This window comes from Sardina pilchardus, chromosome 16 (genome assembly GCF_963854185.1).
Source record: "Sardina pilchardus chromosome 16, fSarPil1.1, whole genome shotgun sequence".
Lineage (NCBI taxonomy): Eukaryota > Metazoa > Chordata > Actinopteri > Clupeiformes > Clupeidae > Sardina > Sardina pilchardus.
In genome coordinates this window covers 31,083,837-31,108,470 of record NC_085009.1, presented here as the reverse complement: position 1 = coordinate 31,108,470, position 24,634 = coordinate 31,083,837, and the positions used below count along the sequence as shown (strand labels likewise).

General features: G+C 43.2%; 1 protein-coding gene and 1 pseudogene across 1 annotated transcript in view; both read left to right on the top strand.

Annotated features, from left to right (window-relative positions):
- Positions 1 to 24,634, top strand: part of LOC134059649 (uncharacterized) — a 246,170-nt gene that overhangs the window by 181,143 nt on the left and 40,393 nt on the right. The gene's annotated exons all lie outside the window — the stretch shown is intronic.
- LOC134059859 (NLR family CARD domain-containing protein 3-like) lies at positions 9,518 to 10,698 on the top strand (annotated as a pseudogene).

Here is a 24,634-nt window from a genome sequence, read left to right as displayed (position 1 = left end):
CACTTGTAGGCTTTTGCCTTTTATCTCGCAACTTCTCTGCGCCCCCCTTGCGCTTTTCTGGTTTGTCTTTGTACATTTTCATATACGGACGGTCTCAAACTCCGGTCGAACTCCAGTCAAGAGGGAGATGAGGCCGGGAGGGAGATAGGGGGGGCCCTGAGATTTCATTGGACTAGCCCAATGTCCATTAAGGCAGTCAACCAATGGGCCGCGATTCGCTACCGTTGTGGCCGTACGTAAATGAGCCTAATATTTTTTTTTATTATTATTAAATTGACAGCCTCGGCCCAAATATATGCGTCGACCCACCGGGCATTGCCCGGTATGCCCTATGGCCAGTCCATGCCTGGCGCTAGTCCCATGGACAGGGGGAGGGACGGGTGTTGTGGTGATGTGATGTGGTGATGTGGTGTGGTGTGATCTGATGTGGTGCGGTGTAATGTGGTGTGTTAGTCCCATGGACAGGGGGAGGGATGGGTGTGTGGGCAGGGGGGGGGGGGGGGGGGGTTCATGTGATGTGATGTGTTGTGGTGATGTTGTGTGGTGTGGTGTGTTGTGTTAGTCCTATGGACAGGGGGAGGGACGGGTGGGGGGTGATGTGATGAGTTGTGTTGTGGTGATAGGGTGTGATGTGGTGTGATGTGTTAGTCCTGGACACAGCACTTGTCGAGGGCAGTTAGGGCAGAATCAGCAGACCCAGTGGAGAGGGGGGAGGAGGAACAGGCAGTGTGTGGGTGGGATGTGACTCCATGATGGGGAGGTCGTAGGCAGTGTGTGGGTGGGATGTGACTCCATGATGGGGAGGTCGTAGGCAGTGTGTGGGTGGGATATGACACCATGATGGGGAGGTCATAGGTAGTGTGTGTGTGGGATATGACTCCATGATGGGGAGGTCGTAGGCAGTGTGTGGGTGGGATATGACACCATGGAAGTGGATGTGTGTCTAAAAGTTGCACACACACACACACACACATACACACACCTACAGGTTTAACTACAGGGCCATAGGCCAAAGTCCATATCCACAGAGTTGCCGGTGAAGAACTGCACTGTGGGTAGTGTAGTCCAGAGCAGAACCTTGTGGGAGTTCCATCTAAATCCCATTGCTGAAGCCTCTCTCCCAGCCTCAAGTGTGTGTGTGTGTGTGTGTGTGTGTACAGTATGTGTGTGTGTGAGAGAGAGAGAGAGAGAGAGATAAAAAGAAAGAAAGTGGTTGTGTATGTGTGTGTCAGAGAGAGAGTGTGTGTCCATGGGAGTGTGTGTGTGTGTGTGTGTGTGTGTGTGTGTGTGTGTGTGTGTGTGTCTAGGTGAGCAGCTGTCGTATCTGGCGGTGGACGTAGCAGAGGAAGTCCATGTAGGAGGCTCCTCCATGCAGTGTGTGTGTGTGTGTGTGTGTGTGTGTGTGAGTGTGTGTGTGTGAGAGTGTGTCTAGGTGAGCAGCTGTCGTATCTGGCGGTGGACGTAGCAGAGGAAGTCCATGTAGGAGGCTCCTCCATGCAGTGTGTGTGTGTGTGTGTGTGTGTGTGAGAGTGTTTAGGTGAGCAGCTGTCGTATCTGGCGGTGGACGTAGCAGAGGAAGTCCATGTAGGAGGCTCCTCCATGCAGTGTGTGTGTGTGTGTGTGTGTGTGTGTGTGTGTGTGTGTGTGTGTGTGTGTCCATGTAGGAGGCTCCTCCATGCAGACCCTTGTCCTCCACCAGCAGCTGACGGAACAGCACCTCCGGCCGCTCCTTCTACCGCACCACCACCAGCTGCCACAAGGGGGAGACAGAGAAGCAGAGTTACAACCTGAGCTCATGTGGAGCTACTGTACATACAAGCTGTTTTCAGACATGACCTCCGCATGACCTCCTGACTACCAGAGGTTTGTTTTGTCTTCTCTAGAGGACATTTGTAAACTTGAATATCTCCCAGACCATGCATGCTACTGAACTAACTCCTCTCGTTCTTTATAGAGGACATTCAGGACTTTTAATTGACACCAAATGTATGGGGGTGGGGTTTTGGGAAGTTCCTCTTTTTTGTCTTGCAGTGTCATTGGTCAAATGGACACAATTTTTCAGGAAGAAAAAGAAAAGTGGCCACGAAACAATGACTCAATATTCAGATTGTGTAACTGATGGCACAGGCTTCTCCACTGGGGGCAGATTTGGCGTTCTCTTGGTGTTTTGGTCACTACGCAGTTTAAACAATTTTCATCAAAATGCATTTTTAATCAATTATTAATACTTCATTAATACACTCAATGTGATCTTAATATTCAAATATGATGGTAGTCTGACAGTGGACCATAAGAACTGGTCTGATCTTGCCATCTGGACTCGTGTGCATGTGCTAACTATTCTTGATCTTAGGCCCAGGAGGCGCCTTATCAATCCCTACAGCTTCTTCCCTGGGTCATTCAGGCCTATAGCCTATACTGTGGGGCCAGTAATCAGTGAGTGAACATATCAATCACTACAGCCTCTTCTGGGTCATTCAGGCCTATACTGTGGGGCCAGTAACCAGTGTGAGTGAACATATCAATCACTTCAGCTTCTTCCCTGGGTCATTCAGGCCTATACTGTGGGGCCAGTAATCAGTGTGAGTGAACTTGTGACATCTGTCACACCCAAAGTGAGAAAGCAGACCAGTGATAATAACAAGAGGGAGGAACAGGGAGACAAAGTGTAGGAAATTAAAACAGCTCATTCATCAACAAAGCCACAGTAGTGTGGTAAAAATGTATATTTATGTAGTATTAATCCACAAAGAGGCAAAAAGTGACGCACAGACAAGCTCACCAACAACAGCTGGTCCTTTGCAGAACATATCTAAAGCTTTCTGTTGAGTAGTTTGATATTTTTGTGTCAAAAAGAACATGTAACATCAGCTGCAACACTGAGAAAGGTTATGTAGTATCTGGACACTATGGGAAGGGGCTGACACAGGAAAAAAAGAGTCGACATGAAACAGTCTGAAGGGGCAGCTGAGCACATGGTCTGAATTATGTTACTTGATGAGCCTGCTTATTGTCATTCTGTTCTTTGCTGCATTTGAAAGTATTCAACAAAAACGAGTAATGTTTCCTTTCTGAATATGGCCACATCAGACATGGGCACATCAAAAAGACGAGTCATGTTTCCTTTCTGAATATGGCCACATCAAAAAGACGAGTCATGTTTCCTTTCTGAATATGGGCACATCAAAAAGACGAGTCATGTTTCCTTTCTGAATATGGCCACATCAGACATGGGCAGAACAGAAAGTGCACTCAACTCTTTGCTGGCCTGTATCAGGTGTGACCCCTCAGGTGTGTTTGGAAACTGCCACTCCGAGCAGTATGAGCACACTCTGGCACTTTGAAACTGGTCAAATGTGTGTGTGCTGATGGAATTACAATGTGACACCCCTGTGTGAGTTGACCAGTACGGCCCCTGGGTGAGTTGACCCCTGGGTGTTTACAGTGAGAGTTGACCAGTAGAGTCCCCGAGTCATCTCCCCCTGAATACACTGAGTTTAACATCTGGGCCTGTTGATATGCAGTGCAGCATAACACAAGAGCTTCTCTGAGGAGGGGACTCTACAGTGCCTGTGTACAACTGAGCCTGTTGATACATTGATATGCAGTGCAGCATAACACAAGAGCTTCTTCCTATAGGGGGCACTGTAGTGCAACATGCTACAGCCCTCATACCACATACGGGTCCGCTGTAATGTGCGTGCGTGCGTGCGTGCGTGCGTGCGTGCGTGCGCAGTTATTTTAAAAATAATGTGTTAAATGTGTGCCTTAGTGTCAGGCAGCTATATGAGCCATTTGGAGGCAGGAAGCCACAGACAGATTCCATGCGGTCTTGGTTGGTCTACCACATAATATAACACATGACGAGACTTTCTTCATATTTTCTTTTTCAGACAAAAGGGGGGTCTTGCTCCAAAATACACAATAAGACCCTTAGCCAATTAGCCGCCCTGAACTGCTAAAGTGAATCACTGTAGCACCTCCAGAGTGTGTTATATTATATCATCCTCATAAAAAAATGTGATGCTAATTCATGTATTAAAAGGGGCTCAATATAGCCTGGGAATGCTCATGCTGCCTTGTGCGCTTGTACCGAACAGTCTATACCAAGGCCGAAATCATCGCATGGATTTGGGGACTATATCATAAAAAAATCAGAAAAGTAATCAAAAAAGAATCAAAAAGTAACTAGTCACGTTACTCAGATAAAGTAATTAAAACAGTTACACTACTATTAAAACAGGGTAGCTTGTAACACATTAGAGTAGGCTACATTTCTAAAGTAGCCTTCCCAACACTGCCCGCACTCCTTCGAAATCTATGATTCTGATGAGGTCTGTGGAGCGAAGGCTCCACTGTGCATATAAATCCTGAGAGAAACAGCTTCATCTAGTGGTGCGAGAGAGGAATAGAGATTTAGAAGCGAAAGTAAAATCAACAGTGCGATCGGAATACCAGGAAGGAAGACGAAGGGGGAGCAATACCCTGCTCAACAAGTAGAGCTTTTAATGTAGACTAAATCATGAATATAGTCCTGATCAGTTTGTCTGCGAAGTTAGACTGCTACCGAACCTAAAACAAGTAGGCAAACACATTCTCTTCGTATCGGGTCATGGGTGTCTGTTAGTATTTCCAATGGCGCAGAACGAGACGAACTAAAGGTGGGTGTTGAGCTTCTTCTGTGGATAAATCATCAGCAGTGTTGCACGACCGCGTTTAAAAAGTGCATTTGATAAATGAGCTGGGGCTGAACATTTACAACTTGTGTGTTTCATGACGTCCAGTCTTAATCATGTGCGCGTTCCACAGTAACCTGTTGTTTGCGTATGAGGAAAACATTTAGCGCACAGGTGTACAGGCCTAGCCGCCATTTTAGGCTGAATAGGCTCACAGGTCAATTTTACAGACGCTTCAAGTAAGTTTATGCAAAACTACTGCCCCGGTTCTCCTGACATGATGTATATGCCATCAGATTGTAGGCCTGAATATTGGTTTTTGGAGAATATGCAATATTGTTCTTGTGCACAACTTGTTGTTGTATCAACAGCTACATAAACAACAGTATTGTTTAGCAAATATGTGGAAATCATCAAAATATACTTTGTATTACCATGTAATGTCATTGTAATGCATGTAAATAATGCATTTGAAGTGGGATACATTACCAAGATATGCAAAAATACACAGGCTATATCTCTGAACTCTAAAGCATTCTAAGAGTAGTAGGCTATGTCAGACAGATAATGTGAGAAAAGCAGCAGCATGCATTGTGGCAAATGTTAGTACATATGAAAAAACATAGACAAACAAGTCAACACAATACAAAATTGAGATGTTATGTTGTAGACCTACATTCTAATTTGTGTTATTTGTATTTTAGCTTGTCATGACGAGATTCATTTGAATGGTATGAGGAGTGGCTGAAACATGGAACAACAAGTCAATACAACACAGGACGTCAGTCTAAAGGGGCAAAGGTAGGCTACTTAACACATGATATAAATTATGTTTCTTGAAAAAGTTGCATTTCTGTTCTATGTTAAATATTTTTCTAATAAGTGTTGCTATCCTCACATGTGAGATGTGTTGCTGTGTAGCATTCTACTGTACAGTACATCACATAGCTCCTTAATACAGACACTTTAAGAGAGAAGTACAGACTATTAACTCAGTTTGTGATGCTTTAAGGGGAGCTGTACATAGTTCAAGCACTAGGACATAATAGCTTCTGTATTTTGTGCAACAGATACATCAGTCATCAGTCATGAGAATTATCACGTTGCACATTTTTGTGATCGATCAGTTTATGATTGTGGTTATGGTTTTTGCCATTTAGCAAAGTATATATGGAAACAATATGGCAAAAGATTAAGGATATTAATATATGTCTATAGGAAATAATTATTGTTTTTTACACCATAGCTCATATCATCATGAGAGGCCTCCATCACCTGTGGCCACTTGTGTGTCCATGAAGAGTGACTGGTCACAGGGTCGTGGGATAGACTTCCAACATGATGATGTCACAGATGAATCAAGGCAAGTCCTTAAAACAGAGCAGGTGATATGGAATCAGATGTATGCTTTATTTCCCATCATGCACCACTTCTTGGGCTTCTATTTAGATCAGGGGTCAGAATACCAAATATATGTTTTCTCTTTCCCTTTAGAGCCATACAGAACTTTACTTGATGTGTTTGCAGTCAGCCATATTACCAGTGAAAGTCTGCCTGTCACTTTAAGAAGTACCGTAGCCCACGTGAACATAATTAAGTTTCATTCGGTTTTAGGAAAATATTCAGGCATAGTTCAAGGATACATGTTTTCATTAAATAACATGAATGTTCAAAAAACTAACAACGGTAAAGACAAATATTTCCGGTGTAATAGAAAAGATGAGTGTCCAGCAATGTTAACTTCTATGTTTTAGGTAGCCTACCGTGGCATGGCATTGTGAGTTGTCCTTTCACTTTTTCCTTGGTCATGTTTAATTGGCTGGGTGCTTAACTTACTCTACCATGACTTGTCTTGGAGTTTGGTAGCCTAAGTGCTTTGGGTCAACCTCTGTTGTATTTATATGTGCTATATAAATAGAAGTGACTTGACTTGATATCTGTTATATCCCATGAGTGACAACCAGTGCTCAAAATAAAACGTTACATATTCTCCTGATGACGTTAGTGGAATGGATTTAATGTGAACGTAGCCATAAAAAGACGCGTAGTGGCTATATGATACAGCGTACATTTGTGATGAAAATGTTCCACCTTTTTAAAGCAGATGTAGCCTACACCGAATCGTGGATAAATACATCATTTAGACAACAGAATCAGTAGGATACCATTCTTGTTTCATAGAAGTCTACCAGGCCTATGTCAAATGCAGGCTCGGGTGAAGCTGGAAGGAATTTAACACACGGTTTCCACACCGTGTTTAGCCTATAAACCGTGATAATAATAATATTTGAAATGAACACGGTAAATGTTATAGTCAACATTTTTATCATGGTTTCACCGGTAATCTCTACATAGTCTCCAACTGATAACGAACAGATTGAAGAAAAAGAAGAATGGATTTGGAGTGACATTTCTTGCGTGTGTGAGAGCGCAAGGTTGATGCTGAAAGCGTGAGTGTCTAGAGTAGTTGTCAACTCTGAAATTTGTATACAGATACGCAAAAATTTTACTATACTTTGATCCACTTGGTTTGGATTAATTTTATGCGAAATGCGAATGAAAGGGTTGAAATCAGTACGCGCACGTGTGCGAGCATTTCATTTTTTATACTCGCACTAATATATTTTTAGCCGCAAATGCGACGACCTGCTCGCACTGTACAGCCCTGACATATATTTTACACTCAAAGTATATGTTTATTCATGGCATTACTCATATTCTCGAGAGTCTCAGCTTTCATATGGTATATGGCATTATTAAGGTAGTCTATGATAAGCTGCCAAACAAGGCGTGGGAAAGTGCTGGGAAGCTGTGGGAGGTGGGGAGGTGGGTCACACGAGACCCGGGTGCCTATGAGCCGTGCAATAGTTTATTTGATGTGTTTACTGCACTCAGGAGACTTTTCACTGACAATGTGGCTGACTGCCAAAGTTGTGCAGCAAGTAAGTCAAACGATTCAGGTTTGGGAGAGATTTGGGAAGGTCGTCCTATCCGATGACATGGTCACAGACTGTGTTATCTGCTTTGACTGTGAGGCGTTGTACAAATATGATGGACATGAGACAGGTACATCAAACCTGATTAAGCATTCATGCTGAGGGTCAGTTACACAGCCTAACTAGTCTGTCAAACAAACACCCTCAAATCAGCCCTTAGTATCAGCATTTCTGAAATATAAGGTGCTACTGACAGCAGAATCTTAACTAGTGGACTTCTGGTGCTCTGCTTGGTGGATTCCATTTTCTGTTGACATAGTGCAGCCAAACAGCTAGAAAAAAGAATATATACTTTTTTGATCCTGTGAGGGAAATCCGTTTCTCTGCATTTAACCCAATTTAACCGAATTAGTGAACACACACAGCACACACACAGTGAGGTGAATCACACACTAACCCAGAGCAGTGAGCTGCCTGCCCAACCAGCGGCGCTTGGGGAGCAGTGAGGGGTTAGGTGCCTTGCTCAAGGGCACTTCAGCCGTGGTGGACTGGTCGGGGATAGAACCAGCAACCCTCCGGTTACAAGTCCGAAACCCTAACCAGTACACCACGGCTGCCCACGGCTTGCTAACCTAAACCAAACAGGTCTACAATATGTAGGATGCAGATGTTTCAGTAGACAGATTTCTGGTTCAGTTCATCAAAATATAAAGTTTAGGCATCGGACAGATGTCAGTGTTGCAAGCAAAACTAATGGAAGTCTACTTGTGATTTGTTTTGCCCTATACTCAGTGGTCAAATGGAAGAATGCAAACCAGATGCTGTCAGTGAGCAGTTTACCCAGCGGGACCTCCAGCACATATTCCAGGTTTGCATGCAGCTATATCATGCCGCACTCATATACACGTTTTTGATGTTACAATACAGGACAATAATAATACGGTCTTTTTTCAAAACCTGGGTATTGTAATCCAAAGTATAACCAGATATTTGTTTACGAGGCCCGTGTTGACAATGCATTTCATCTTTCCACTAAGAATACTACTAAATCGCACTAAAAGATTTTAGCTAGGAGTTTTCTCTTAAAAGTTATACACAAAGCCTCTCAGACCCACTTTTAAGAAAGGGCTGAGAGAAATGGTTGACGTCATTACTCATGCACAAGCTTGATTAAAGTGACCACCTTGATTGGCTGATGATTATAACGCGCCAATGATGACAAAAACCTCCCCTACTTCGACAAGTTGAGTGACAGGTGTCAGGTCTTAGCTGGTGAGAATGTCGGACTGTGAAGGATGGAAGATGATGAATAAATAGGCATAGCCTAAATGAAGAAAGAGTAAAGCAAATAGCCTAGGCATAATGAAACACTATGAACTGGAGCAGTATCTTTGCAGCATGTTTTAAATGAATCTGTATGACAACACATAGCCTACATTCGCCTACATATGCCTAATTTAATTTAGGCATACCGGTACAATGAGACATTTAGTTTACATGCATGTTGGTTTTGGTTGTCGGTGGCGTTATTGCATCCTTTACTTGCAAGGAACAATTATTCCCTCGCATGACAGCTCCTGTAACCGCACGGTCATTTCAAAACATTGTGACGTGAAATGCCACTAAAAGCGGTTCCTTTAAGCTGTCCTAGACTTGGGAGCTACTTTTAGCCTTACATTTTTTTGTGAATACGGGCCCAGGTGCTTGAGGAGAAGATCATCACCTTTGTGAAGAATGAGCTGAACAGATTCAAGAAGATTCTGAGTCCAGATTACCAAGAGAAGTCTGAACACTTTGAGGGTAAAGAGCAGGATGAGAGTGATGCCAGAGAAGGTGCTCTTAAGATGGCACTGCACTTCCTGAGGAACATGGAACAGAATAATATTGCTGACAAACTGCAAGAAAGTAAGAAGTGTTCCTTTAACTACATTTCCTATGATTTTGATTAATAAAATCAGAGAGCTACATGAGAGAAACAGAGAATACCCATTTCAGATGTGTTGCATGCTTTGCATTGTTAAGGAGATATTTATTTCCATTTGCAATTAAACATCAATAAGGCACTAAAAGGCACATTGGTGTAAAAGACACATTGGATGTATTTTGTCTTTAGTATTAGTGGCTAGCTAACATTATTTTGTTTTTAACATTGTTTATGCTTTCTGTAGTTGAACTTTGTGTAGTGTTGCAGACTGAACTGAGGAGAAATCTCAAGAACAAGTACCAGTGTGTGTTTGAAGGAATACAAAAGCAAGGCAGCTCTGCTCTGCTGGAGAAGATCTACACAGAGGTCTACATCACAGAGGGAGGAAGTGGGAAAGTAAATGAGGAGCATGAAGTCAGGCAGATTGAGTCCATATCCAAGAGACCAGCTGGACAGGAGACACCAATCAAATGCACAGACATCTTTAAGCCCTTACCTGGCCAAGACAAACCAATCAGAAGTGTCATCACAAAGGGAGTAGCTGGCATTGGCAAAACTGTTTCAGTACAGAAATACATCCTGGACTGGGCTGATGGGAAAGAAAACCAGGATATCCACTTCATATTTCCACTGCCTTTTAGAGAGCTCAACCGCATGAAACACAAACAGCTCTCTTTGATGGATCTTCTTCACCATTTTTTCTCAGAAATAAAGCAGTTAACTTTTCCCAGCCAGGGGAAGTACAAAGTGTTGTTCATCTTTGACGGTCTGGATGAATGCCGACTCCAACTAGACTTTCAGAAAAATGAAATTTTGACTGAAGTGACAAAGGTCGCTTCATTGGATGTTCTGCTGACGAATCTCATCAAGGGTGATCTGCTTCACTCTGCTCTCCTTTGGATCACCTCCCGACCAGCAGCAGCCAATCAAATCCCTCCTGAGTGTGTCGACCGGGTCACAGAAGTACAAGGGTTCAGCGACGCTCAGAAGGAGGTGTACTTCAGGAAGAGGATCAGTGATCAGAATCTTGCCAGCAAAGTTATCTCTCACATAGAATCATCAAGAAGCCTCCACATTATGTGCCACATACCAGTGTTTTGCTGGATTGCTGCTAATGTTATTGAATTAATTCTCAAGAGTGAGGGAGGTAAGCAAGTTCCAAAGACTTTGACAGAGATGTACACATATTTCCTTGTCTTTCAAACCAAGCAGAAGAGTCTAAAGTTTGAAGGAGTTCATGACATAGATCCACAGTGGAACCAGGCTAGTGTCCTTGCCCTTGGAAAGTTGGCCTACGAGCAGCTGAAGAAGGGCAACCTGATCTTTTATGAAGACGACCTGAGAGAGAGTGGTATTGATGTCAGAGAGGCAGCAGTACACTGTGGCATTTGCACCCAGATCTTTCAGGAAGAGTCAAGCCTTCATCAGGAAAAGGTGTACTGCTTTGTGCATCTGAGCATCCAGGAGTACCTTGCAGCTTTGTATGTGATCCTGATGTTAAAAACTGAGGGGAAAGATCTCATGTCCCCACAGCACAGCACAGCACACAGATCAGTGTTTCAAAGTATGTGGCAAACAATGGACAAATCCATGACCACCCTACAGAAGAGTGCTGTGGACAAAGCTTTGGAACATGAAGATGGCTGCTTTGATCTGTTCCTCCGTTTCCTTCTGGGCCTCTCTCTGGAATCCAACCAGAGACTCTTGAGAGGCCTAATAAAGGAAGTACAACATGAAAGCAAAGAGGAAATAGGCAGCTACATTAAGACAAAGATCAGGGAGATACCATCATCAGAAAGAGTTCTCAACCTCTTCCACTGTCTTAATGAAGTCAACGATCACTCCTTAGTGGAAGAAGTCCAGAGCTTCTTGAGTGCTGGGACACTTTCTGAAGCCAAACTCTCATCCACTCAGTGGTCAGCTCTCGTGTTTGTACTTCTGACATCAGAAGAAAAGCTTGATGTGTTTGATTTGAAGAAGTACAGCAGGTCTGATGAATGTCTTTTAAGGCTGCAGCCAGTAGTGGAGGAATCCCAAAAAGCCCTGTGAGTAGAATGATAATATGTTGTTTTGGATGAAAATGAGAAAGTATTCACATTTAAGTTAATGTTAGATATGATTGTGAAGCACGACTATACATACAGTGAGGAGCACATGTATTTGATACCCTGCTAAAACAGGAATATAAAATCATCATTTGACAATTGATCTTAATGCCTTAACTCAAAAAATTAGTACAAATCAAACCGCCAAGGACACCAATTTTCTTTGTGATTGAAGAATGTATCGTAAATAGATAAATGTTTTCCTTAAATGCTAGGGGAAGGAAGTATTTGACCCCCTATGTAACCCTATGGGAATTTAACACATAGGGTTAACATAGGGGCAGGCAGATTTTTATTTTTAAAGGCCAGCTATTTCATGGATCTAGGATATTATGCATCCCGATAAATTTCCCTTGGCCTTTGAAATTAAAATAGCCCCACATCATCACATACCCTTCACCATAGCTAGAGATTGGCATGGTGCTTTTTCCAGTAGGCCTATTAGCCTGTTTGATTTGCATTGAGCTCAATGAGCATCAAACAGGCTAATAGGCCTACTGGAAAAAGCACCATGCCAATCTCTAGCTATGGTGAAAGGTATGTAATGATGTGGGGCTATCTTAATTCCAACGGCCAAGGGAACTTTATCAGGATGCATAATATCCTGAATCCATAAAATAGCTGGCCTTAAAAAATAAAAATCTGCCCGCCCCTATGTTAACCCTATGTGTTGAATTCCCATAGGGTTACATTGGGGGTCAAATACTTACTTCCCCCTAGCATTTAGGAAGAACATTTATTTATTTACGAAACATTCTTCCATCACAAAGAAAATTGGCGTACTTAGCGGTTTTATTTTTACTCAATTTTTGAATTAAGACATTAAGATCAATTGTCAAATGACGATTTTATATTCCTCTTTTTAGGCAACTTTAGCATGGTATCAAATACATTTTCTCCTCACTGTATGTACTTTGTCAAAGTCCTTTCCAGAGAGTTCACTAACTGATGGAATGTTTTCCCCTAAAGGCTCAACAGTTGTGGGCTCACTGAGAGGAGCTGTGCAGGTCTGGCATCTGTCCTCACCAAAGCGTCTTCAAAGCTGAAAAATCTGGACCTCAGTGACAACAGCATTGGAGATAATGGGGTCCAAGAATTGTGTAGTGGACTGGGTAACCTAAACTGTACACTGGAGACACTCAGGTAAGACATTTTAATATCCCATAATGATCAGTTATGTGGCTTCATTTGTGCAGTATGATGCATGTGTGTGTGTGTGTGTGTGTGTGTGTGGAGGGGTGTGTGGAGGAGGGGGGGGGGGTAGTGATGTTGCAAACAGCAGTCTGGTGGGAACGAGCAGTGGGAAGAACACCAGAGCATAAGTAAGTGGGCATGCAGTGTGGCTGATGAAGTTTTCTCCCTAACAAACACACACACACACACACACACACACAGACACACACACACACATACACACACACACACACACACACACACACACACAGATTATTGTAAATTAGACAGTAATGTTGATTGTCCAAAAGGAAATGAAGATGAAGTATTTCTCCTACTTCTCTCTACAGCCTGTCAGACTGTAGTATTGCAGAGGAAGGCTTCAGAGCTCTTGCATCAGCACTGAGATCAAACCCCTCACACATGAGAGAGCTGCAGCTGAGTGGGAATAAAGCAGGAGACTCAGGAGTGAAGCATCTCTCTTCTCTTCTGGAGGATCCCAGCTGTAAACTGGAGAAACTACAGTGAGTATCACAAGACCAAATACTGAGTTGCTATCAGTGAATTTGACAGTGTTTTTTTTATATCTTTCTCACTCAAAAACAGACATACCACTGAGTCAGTCAGTCACTCTTTCACTCACTTACACTTGTTTTCCTCTTAAGGCTCAACAGTTGTGGGCTCACTGAGAGGAGCTGTGCAGGTCTGGCATCTGTCCTCACCAAAGCGTCTTCAAAACTGAAACATCTAGACCTCAGTGCCAACAGTATTGGAGATAATGGTGTCCAAGAACTGTGTAGTGGACTCGGTAACCCAAACTGTGCACTGGAGACACTCAGGTAAGACATTTCAGTATTCTTCAATAAGACATTTCATTATTCCTCAATAAGACACATCATACAGCAGTGATGTTGTCCAATGTGGGTGTGTGTGTGTGTGTGTGTGGGGGGGGGGGGGGGGGAGGGGGGTCTTCACATAACAGTGATGTTGTTCAGTGTGTGTGTGTGTGTGTGTGGGGGGGGTCTTCACATAGCAGTGACGTTGTCCAGGGGGGGAGGGGGGTCTTATCACAACAACTTAGTGTTATACTTGGAAAACTACAGTACATATTGTGTGTTTTCTGGTGCATTTACTAAATAATCATTTCCTTTCAGGCTCTCTGACTGCAGTATCACTGAGAGGAGCTGTGCAGGTCTGGCATCTGTCCTCACCAAAGCGTCTTCAAAGCTGAAACATCTAGACCTCAATGACAACAGTATTGGAGATAATGGGGTCCAAGAACTGTGTAGTGGACTGGGTAACCCAAACTGTGCACTGGAGACACTCAGGTAAGACATTTTAGTATTCCTCAATAAGACATTTCATTATTCCTCAATAAGACACATGATACAGTTGTGATGTTGTCCAGTGTGTGGGGTCTTCACATAGCAGTGATGTTGTCCGGGGGGGGTCTTATCACAACAACTTAGTGGTTTACTTGGAGAACTACATATTGTGTGTTTTCTGGTGCATTGACTAAATAATAATTTCCTTTCAGGCTCTCTGACTGCAGTATCACTGAGAGGAGCTGTGCAGGTCTGGCATCTGTCCTCACCAAAGCATCTTCAAAGCTGAAAAATCTGGACCTCAGTGGCAACAGTGTTGGAGATATTGGTGTCCAAGAACTGTGTAGTGGACTGGGTAATCCAAACTATCCACTGGAGACACTCGGGTAAGACATTTCAGTATTCCTTAACCCTATGAGCCCGACGGACGCAAAGTGCGTCAAAAAACACACACATTTTCTTTGTTACATTGCTCCGCTATTATTAGTCACAGCGAGATGAAACTTATATTGCAGGAAAAAAGAGAACCGGGGCTTTCCAACGATACTAGACACTTGTCTGTACAATTAAGTATGAAAATAAAATAAAATGATGAAGTTAAATCAAAGTATATCATATTTACAGTCTATAATTGCTCTGCGTTCACCGGCGCATCCAGAACTCTCGCTTGAATTACTCGCGGACAACGCATCGCACAGACATGACACGCATATCAAATGAAAGAGGAGAAGCCGAGCTTTGCATTGATACCAAATACATCGATCATTTCGTATGATAAAATCAGATGAAGTTACAAACAAATAATAATGTCATATAGCTTTGGCTACCTTTACTCTCGTTTGATTTCCTCGTGAAACCGCTATCAAAAAGGTATGGCACGCATGTCAGATGAAAGAGGAGAGCTAGAGCTATCCACAGATAGCAAATACAACCTTCTAGGCCATAAAACAGACGAAGTGACAGCAAAATAATAACTTCATTTAGCTCCACTTACCTCGTGTTTTTGTGTGGCATAATAGCCTATGTTCATAATCCAATGTTATCATGTGTTTCTCTATGACAAGTCACGTTCATAACACGGTTTTGAGATCCTAGCAAACTCCAAGACTCATATTGCATCCAAATTTGTTTGACAAATAAACACTTTTTGCCTTTACTTTGTTCATTGCAATGCAGTAAAACAAATATTATAGAGAATCATCATCTGTGCACATCATTTGTGCTACCGCAAACAAGTCATGTCAGATCAGCTAGTGTCACAAATATGGAGCGCAAAAAGTGGCAAAAAGTCATTTTGTCATCACTAAATAAAAATTGCCATTTATTTCTGGAAGGCACACACTACATATTTCTGTAAATTACTCAGCTCCAAAGTATACCTCCACCATGGTTCTTATATTGCCGTGTTCAAGACAGTCAGGCCTACATAACCATGTAACCATGTTTCGTCGAGATGTGAGCTTGCTGTGGTGAGATACACGTCAAAATGTAAGAATTTGTATAGTACGCTTTTCAAATTTGTATTATTTAAAAATCTAAATCAAATCAATGCAAGTATTTATACATGATATTGTGGCAGATCTAGATAGCCTAGACTGTGCTGAAAAAAACAATATGTAGCATGTGTGAATGGCACTTACAATGACCAGGATAAATGCTTCTAACTAGAGGTAGTGAAAATGCCCTTAAAACAGCTTAGGGCTCATAGGGTTAATAAGACATTTCAGTATTTCTCAATAAGATACATGATACAGTGATGTTGTTGTTGGGGGGGGGGGGGGGGGTCTTCACATAGCAGTGATTTTGTCTAGTGGGGGGTGGGGGTCTTTTATCACATAGCAGTGATGTTGTCTGTTGGTGTTTTTTGGTGCATTGACTAAATAATAATTTCCTTTCAGGCTGTCTGACTGCAGTATCACAGACAAAGGCTATGCTAGTCTGGCTTCAGCCCTGAAGGTAAATCCCAAACACCTCAGAGAGCTTGATCTCAGAGGAAATGATCCAGGGAAATCTGGAGTCAAACTGCTTATAGACCTGAAGGAGGATCCACAGTGTACACTGAGAAATGTCCAGTAAGTATTTCTGGAAGAGCAGTGGACAGTCCAGTTGTGTATCAAATGTTGTCAAATGCTTCACATGGAGATATCAAGCTTGTGAAGATTCAGACTGCTTGCAGTTGACTTTGTTGTGGTGGAGACACCTGCTGTAGAGATTCAGTTGGTCTGTTATGAATATGATATTTGAAGAGACAAGATGAGCTTAGGGCCTGCAGAGAAGACTGAATCTATAAGATTTAAAGCTGCAGCACCAGGCCAAGCAGATAAAATAATAACACACACATAAATGGGTAGGAATACACCCTTTCCCCTGAAAACAGCACATGTAAAAACAGCTCATCATTTCATTATTTCTCGATTGTCTGTCTTTGTGTCTTTCAATGCCCACATCAGTGATGTTCATGTCAGGTGAGATGAAAGGTGTGTTGTCCTCCTTATGTGTCCAGGTTTCTGAAGAGTAGTGCTGCTGAGGAAGCCTGTGCTGCTGTGGCTTCAGCTGTGGGTTCAAACCCCTTACTCATGACTCAGCTGGATCTGAGTAAGCGCATACCAGGAGTCTTGGGAGTGACTCAGCTGTGTGCTTTACTGCAGGATCCCCACTGCACACTGCAGACATTACGGTTAGTGGTTGTTGTTGCATTCACTTCACATAAAACAGCTGGGGTTAAAGGTGGTGTTGCTGATGGTGTTACAAAATCAATCATCATTGTTTTCTTAATCACATCAACATAAATAGACTATTCCATGTCCTTTCTTTTGCCATATAGAAGTGCAGTTTTGTGAAATGTACACAGTGCTGTGTGTTCAGTACAGTGAGGCTGTTTCATTGTAAGATGCTCTGATGTGTATCAGTGATGATAATGTAGCTGTAGCAGCAGCTGTAAAGGGGGGTGAGTGATGAATCTGATGTGTATCAGTGATGATAATGTAGCTGTAGCAGCAGCTGTAAAGGGGGGTGAGTGATGAATCTGATGTGTATCAGTGATGATAATGCAGCTGTAGCAGCAGCTGTAAAGGGGGGTGAGTGATGAATCTGATGTGTATCAGTGATGATAATGCAGCTGTAGCAGCAGCTGTAAAGGGGGGTGAGTGATGAATCTGATGTGTATCAGTGATGATAATGCAGCTGTAGCAGCAGCTGTAAAGGGGGGTGAGTGATGAATCTGATGTGTATCAGTAATGATAATGCAGCTGTAGCAGCAGCTGTAAAGGGGGGTGAGTGATGAATCTGATGTGTATCAGTGATGATAATGCAGCTGTAGCAGCAGCTGTAAAGGGGGGTGAGTGATGAATCTGATGTGTATCAGTGATGATAATGCAGCTGTAGCAGCAGCTGTAAAGGGGGGTGAGTGATGAATCTGATGTGTATCAGTGATGATAATGCAGCTGTAGCAGCAGCTGTAAAGGGGGGTGAGTGATGAATCTGATGTGTATCAGTGATGATAATGCAGCTGTAGCAGCAGCTGTAAAGGGGGGTGAGTGATGAATCTGATGTGTATCAGTGATGATAATGCAGCTGTAGCAGCAGCTGTAAAGGGGGGTGAGTGATGAATCTGATGTGTATCAGTGATGATAATGCAGCTGTAGCAGCAGCTGTAAAGGGGGGTGAGTGATGAATCTGATGTGTATCAGTGATGATAATGCAGCTGTAGCAGCAGCTGTAAAGGGGGGTGAGTGATGAATCTGATGTGTATCAGTGATGATAATGCAGCTGTAGCAGCAGCTGTAAAGGGGGGTGAGTGATGAATCTGATGTGTATCAGTGATGATAATGCAGCTGTAGCAGCAGCTGTAAAGGGGGGTGAGTGATGAATCTGATGTGTATCAGTGATGATAATGCAGCTGTAGCAGCAGCTGTAAAGGGGGGTGAGTGATGAATCTGATGTGTATCAGTGATGATAATGCAGCTGTAGCAGCAGCTGTAAAGGGGGGTGAGTGATGAATCTGATGTGTATCAGTGATGATAATGCAGCTGTAGCAGCAGCTGTAAAGGGGGGTGAGTGATGAATCTGATGTGTATCAGTGATGATAATGCAGCTGTAAAGGGGGGTGAGTGATGAATCTGATGTGTATCAGTGATGATAATGCAGCTGTAGCAGCAGCTCCTGGCACCGCCCATGAAAACACACACACACACATACACACACACGACGCACACATGCACACACACACACACACACACACACACACACACACACACACACACACACACACACACACACACACACACATACACACACACACACACACACACACACACACACACGAACACAAACACACACATACACACACACGACGCACACATGCACACACACACACACACACACACACACACACACACACACACACACACACTCAAACAGTGTTGTAAATGTGACAGTAATGTTGATTGTCCAAAAGGAAATGAAGATGACGTATTTCTCCTACTTCTCTCTACAGCCTGTATAAGTGCAGTATTGGAGAGGAAGGCTTCAGAGCTCTTACATCAGCACTGAGATCAAACCCCTCACACATGAGAGAGCTGCAGCTGGGTGGGAATGAAGCAGGAGACTCAGGAGTGAAGCACCTTTCTTCTCTTCTGGAGGATCCCAACTGTAAACTGGAGAAACTAGAGTGAGTATCACCAGACCAAATAACACACACACTGAGTTGCTATCAGTGCATTTGACGTTGTGTTTTATCCCTTTTTCTCACACGAACACCTCTACATCTCTATACACACTCCATTGCACACTCCATACACACTCCATACACACTCCACACACATTCCACACACACTCCACACACACTCCATACACACTCCATTACACACTCCACACACACTGCATAACACAATCTATAAACACATTTTAATTTTGTCCCAGGTAATACTGCTGCCCTCTTTGTTTAGACGACACAATCACAACACACACACACACACACACACACACACACACACACACACACACACACACACACACACACACACACACACACACACACACACACACACACACACACACACACACACACACACACACACACACACACACACACACACACACACACACACACACACACACACACACATACAGGTTATAACTGCTTCCCCCTTTGGTCTGTGTGTGTCCTTCAGCTGATCTGATGAAGTGTTTCCTTCTTTCTCCTACAGCCTGCGGTGGTGCAGTATAACAGATGAAGGTTTCAGAGCTTTAGCATCAGCACTGAGATCAAACCCTTCACCCCTCAGAGAGCTCAGGCTGTATAGGAATCATCCTGGACCCTCAGCACAGCAGCTGTTCTCTGAACTGAAGAAACATCCAAACTGTAAACATCTACAAATAACTGGACTCTAATGAATCCATCCTGTTGTGTTACACCTGAATCATGTTTTTACACTGTGCATAAAGAAGTGTTGCAGCACATTCATATGTGAAGTTATATGTTTTAAAGTGACTTATGTAGATATGAAAATTGTGAGTAGTATTGTATAAGGAATGTTTTCAATAAAAACACGTGGTGACATGTTAAGTTAATTGGTAAGCATTGTTAATCATTTATTAGGCTGTGTGTGGGGTTGCCCACGGTGATCTGGGTGCTGTGGGCGCAGGGTGCCCACCAATGGGACCAGAGCTGGGTGATGCCCTCCATCCTGGACCCACTGCACACACACACACACACACACACACACACTCACACACACACACACACACACACACACACACACAGGGTGCCCACCAATGGGACCAGAGCTGGGTGATGCCCTCCATCCTGGACCCACTGCACACACACACACACACACACACACACACACACACACACACTGTGTACACACACACACACACACACACACACGCACACTGTGTACACACACACACACACACACACACACACACACGCACACACACAAAACACACACACACACACACACACACACACACACTGTGTACACACACACACACACACACACACGCACACACACAAAACACACACACACACACACACACACACTCACTCTCTCTCTTTCCTCTCTCTCTCTCTCTCTTTCTCTCTCTCTTCTCTCTCTTTCTCTCTCTACCACATGGCCAAGCTGCAAATATACTCATGAGCTCTCGCACACATACACACACAGCACACACATACACACGGTACACTGTACACTGTACACACACACACACACACACACACACACACGCACACACGTTAACCGATTCGTTTAAAATAAATTATGCTATTTGAAATAACAGCCACGCAATTTCCCAACTCTCATCTCTCTGTCCCCCGCATCTCTGCTTATGAGTACATGAGTGCTGCTGCATCTCTGCTTATGAGTACATGAGTGCTGCTGCATCTCTGCTTATGAGTACATGAGTGCTGCTGCTGCATCTCTGCTTATGAGTACATGAGTGCTGCTGCTGCATCTCTGCTTATGAGTACATGAGTGTTGCTGCTGCATCTCTGCTTATGAGTACATGAGTGCTGCTGCATCTCTGCTTATGAGTACATGAGTGCTGCTGCATCTCTGCTTATGAGTACATGAGTGTTGCTGCTGCATCTCTGCTTATGAGTACATGAGTGCTGCTGCATCTCTGCTTATGAGTACATGAGTGCTGCTGCATCTCTGCTTATGAGTACATGAGTGCTGCTGCTGCATCTCTGCTTATGAGTACATGAGTGCTGCTGCTGCATCTCTGCTTATGAGTACATGAGTGCTGCTGCATCTCTGCTTATGAGTACATGAGTGCTGCTGCTGCATCTCTGCTTATGAGTACATGAGTGCTGCTGCATCTCTGCTTATGAGTACATGAGTGAGGAGTTTCTCTAATGGCCTGTGCAGACTACACGATTTGAGCCCGATTTTGCCACGATTGCGTCGTGGCCGACAAATTTCCATTGTCGGGTCCGAATATTCAAAGTCGGGAACGACGTTCGAAGGAGGAAGCGTCTTGTAATCTGACATGTTCAACGACCCGCGATTTATTGTCTGCGACATTCTAAGACGTTACGACCAAAAGTCTAGCATGTTAGATTTTTTGGGAATCTCCTACGACTCCCGTGTTGACACTGATACTGTGACGACACACGACGAGAAGGCTACGATAAATTATCTTGTAATGTGGCCACTCTTGCGGCCACGACACTGCATGATTTTGTGGTTCTCTGATCGCCTAGTCTGACATGGTCAATCGTAAAAGATAATCGTGAAAGACAAAAAAGTTGTGTAGTCTGCACAGGCCATAAGGCTGCTCTGGACTGGGTAAGATGGACAACATGCTTATGAGTACATGAGTGCTGCTGCTGCTGCATCTCTGCTTATGAGTACATGAGTGCTGCTGCTGCTTATGAGTACATGAGTGCTGCTGCTGCTGCATCTCTGCTTATGAGTACATGAGTGCTGCTGCATCTCTGCTTATGAGTACATGAGTGCTGCTGCATCTCTGCTTATGAGTACATGAGTGCTGCTGCATCTCTGCTTATGAGTACATGAGTGGTGCTGCATCTCTGCTTATGAGTACATGAGTGCTGCTGCATCTCTGCTTATGAGTACATGAGTGGATAGTGTTCTGTATATGTGATACCAGCTGTAAAGCTGCTTATGAGAACATGAGTGGATAGTGTTCTGTATATGTGATACCAGTTGTAAAGCTGCTTATGAGTACATGAGTGCTGCTGCATCTCTGCTTATGAGTACATGAGTGGATAGTGTTCTGTATATGTGATAGCTGTAAAGCTGCTTATGAGTACATGAGTGGTGCACATGAATGGGAGCTGGAGGACCCTGAGGAGTTTCTCTAAGTTAAGTCGTTAAGGCTGCTCTGGACTGAGGAGGATGGACAACACCAGGATCATGAGGGACACGGAGATCTATATACTATATGGATAACATCACGAGAGACACGGAGATCTATATACTATATGGATAACATCACGAGAGACGAGGAGATCTATATACTATATGGATAACATCACGAGAGACAAGGAGATCTATATACTATATGGATAACATCACGAGAGACGAGGAGATCTATATACTATATGGATAACATCACGAGAGACGAGGAGATCTATATACTATATGGATAACATCACGAGAGACGAGGAGATCTATATACTATATGGATAACATCACGAGAGACGAGGAGATCTACATACTATATGGATAACATCACGAGAGACGAGGAGATCTACATACTATATGGATAACATCACGAGAGACGAGGAGATCTACATACTATATGGATAACATCACGAGAGACGAGGAGATCTACATACTATATGGATAACATCACGAGAGACGAGGAGATCTACATACTATATGGATAACATCACGAGAGACGAGGAGATCTATATACTATATGGATAACATCACGAGAGACGAGGAGATCTATATACTATATGGACAACATCACGAGAGACGAGGAGATCTATATACTATATGGACAACATCACGAGAGACGAGGAGATCTATATACTATATGGACAACATCACGAGAGACGAGGAGATCTATATACTATATGGATAACATCACGAGAGACGAGGAGATCTATATGCTATATGGATAACATCACGAGAGACGAGGAGATCTATATACTATATGGATTACATCACGAGAGACGAGGAGATCTATATGCTATATGGATAACATCACGAGAGACGAGGAGATCTATATGCTATATGGATAACATCACGAGAGACGAGGAGATCTATATGCTATATGGATAACATCACGAGAGACGAGGAGATCTATATACTATATGGATAACATCACGAGAGACGAGGAGATCTATACTATATGGATAACATCACGAGAGACGAGGAGATCTATATACTATATGGACAACATCACGAGAGACGAGGAGATCTATATACTATATGGATAACATCACGAGAGACGAGGAGATCTACAGTGAGGAGCACATGTATTTGATACCATGCTAAAACAGGAATATAAAATCATCATTTGACAATTGATCTTAATGCTTTAATTCAGAAAATGAGTAAAAATCAAACCGCCAAGGACACCAATTTTCTTTGTGACTGAAGAATGTATCGTAAATAGATAAATGTTTTCCTTAAATGCTAGGGGAAGGAAGTATTTGACCCCCTATGTAACCCTATGGGAATTTAACACATAGGGGCAGGCAGATTTTTATTTTTAAAGGCCAGCTATTTCATGGATCTAGGATATTATGCATCCCGATAAATTTCCCTTGGCTTTTGGAATTAAAATAGCCCCACATCATCACATACCCTGGACCATAGCTAGAGATTGGCATGGTGTTTTTTCCAGTGGGCCTATTAGCCTGTTTGATTTGCATTGAGCTCAATGAGCATCAAACAGGCTAATAGGCCCACTGGAAAAAGCACCATGCCAATCTCTAGCTATGGTGAAAGGTACGTAATGATGTGGGGCTATTTTAATTCCAACGGCCAAGGGAACTTTATCAGGATGCATAATATCCTGAATCCATTAAATAGCTGGCCTTAAAAAATTAAAATCTGTCTGCCCCTATGTTAACCCTATGTGTTAAATTCCCATAGGGTTACATTGGGGGTCAAATACTTCCTTCCCCCTAGCATTTAGGAAGAACATTTATTTATTTACGAAACATTTTTCAATCACAAAGAAAATTGGGGTACTTAGCGGTTTCCTTTTTACTCAATTTTTTAATTAAGACATTAAGATCAATTGTCAAATGATGATTTTATATTCCTCTTTTTAGGCAACTTTAGCATGGTATCAAATACATTTTCTCCTCACTGTATATACTATATGGATAACATCACGAGAGACGAGGAGATCTATATACTATATGGATAACATCACGAGAGACGAGGAGATCTATACTATATGGATAACATCACGAGAGACGAGGAGATCTATATACTATATGGATAACATCACGAGAGACGAGGAGATCTATATACTATATGGATTACATCACGAGAGACGAGGAGATCTATATACTATATGGATAACATCAGGATCATGAGGGACAAGGAGATGAGCCACTATAACATAACAGAGAAGCTCTCAGCTCTGCAAAGGCGAATTGACCAGGATGGACAAAGAGAGTAGCCACATACTGTATAAGAACTCCAATCCACTCCAACTCCACACACACACACACACACACCTCTGCATCCAGAAGCCCTGCATGGACTAGAGGCCTCCCTCACACACACACACACACACACACACACACCTCTGCATTCAGAAGCCCTACATGGACTAGAGGCCTCCCTCGTCTGAGCACTGGTGTACTACAGCTGAATTGACTGCCTGCACACACACACACACACACACACACACACACACACACACACACACCGGTGCACTACAGCTGAATTCCACTCTACGCTCGCTACTGCAGCTTAAAGGGCCATAACTATGACTGCCTGCACACACACACACACACACACACACACACACACACACACACACACACACACCGGTG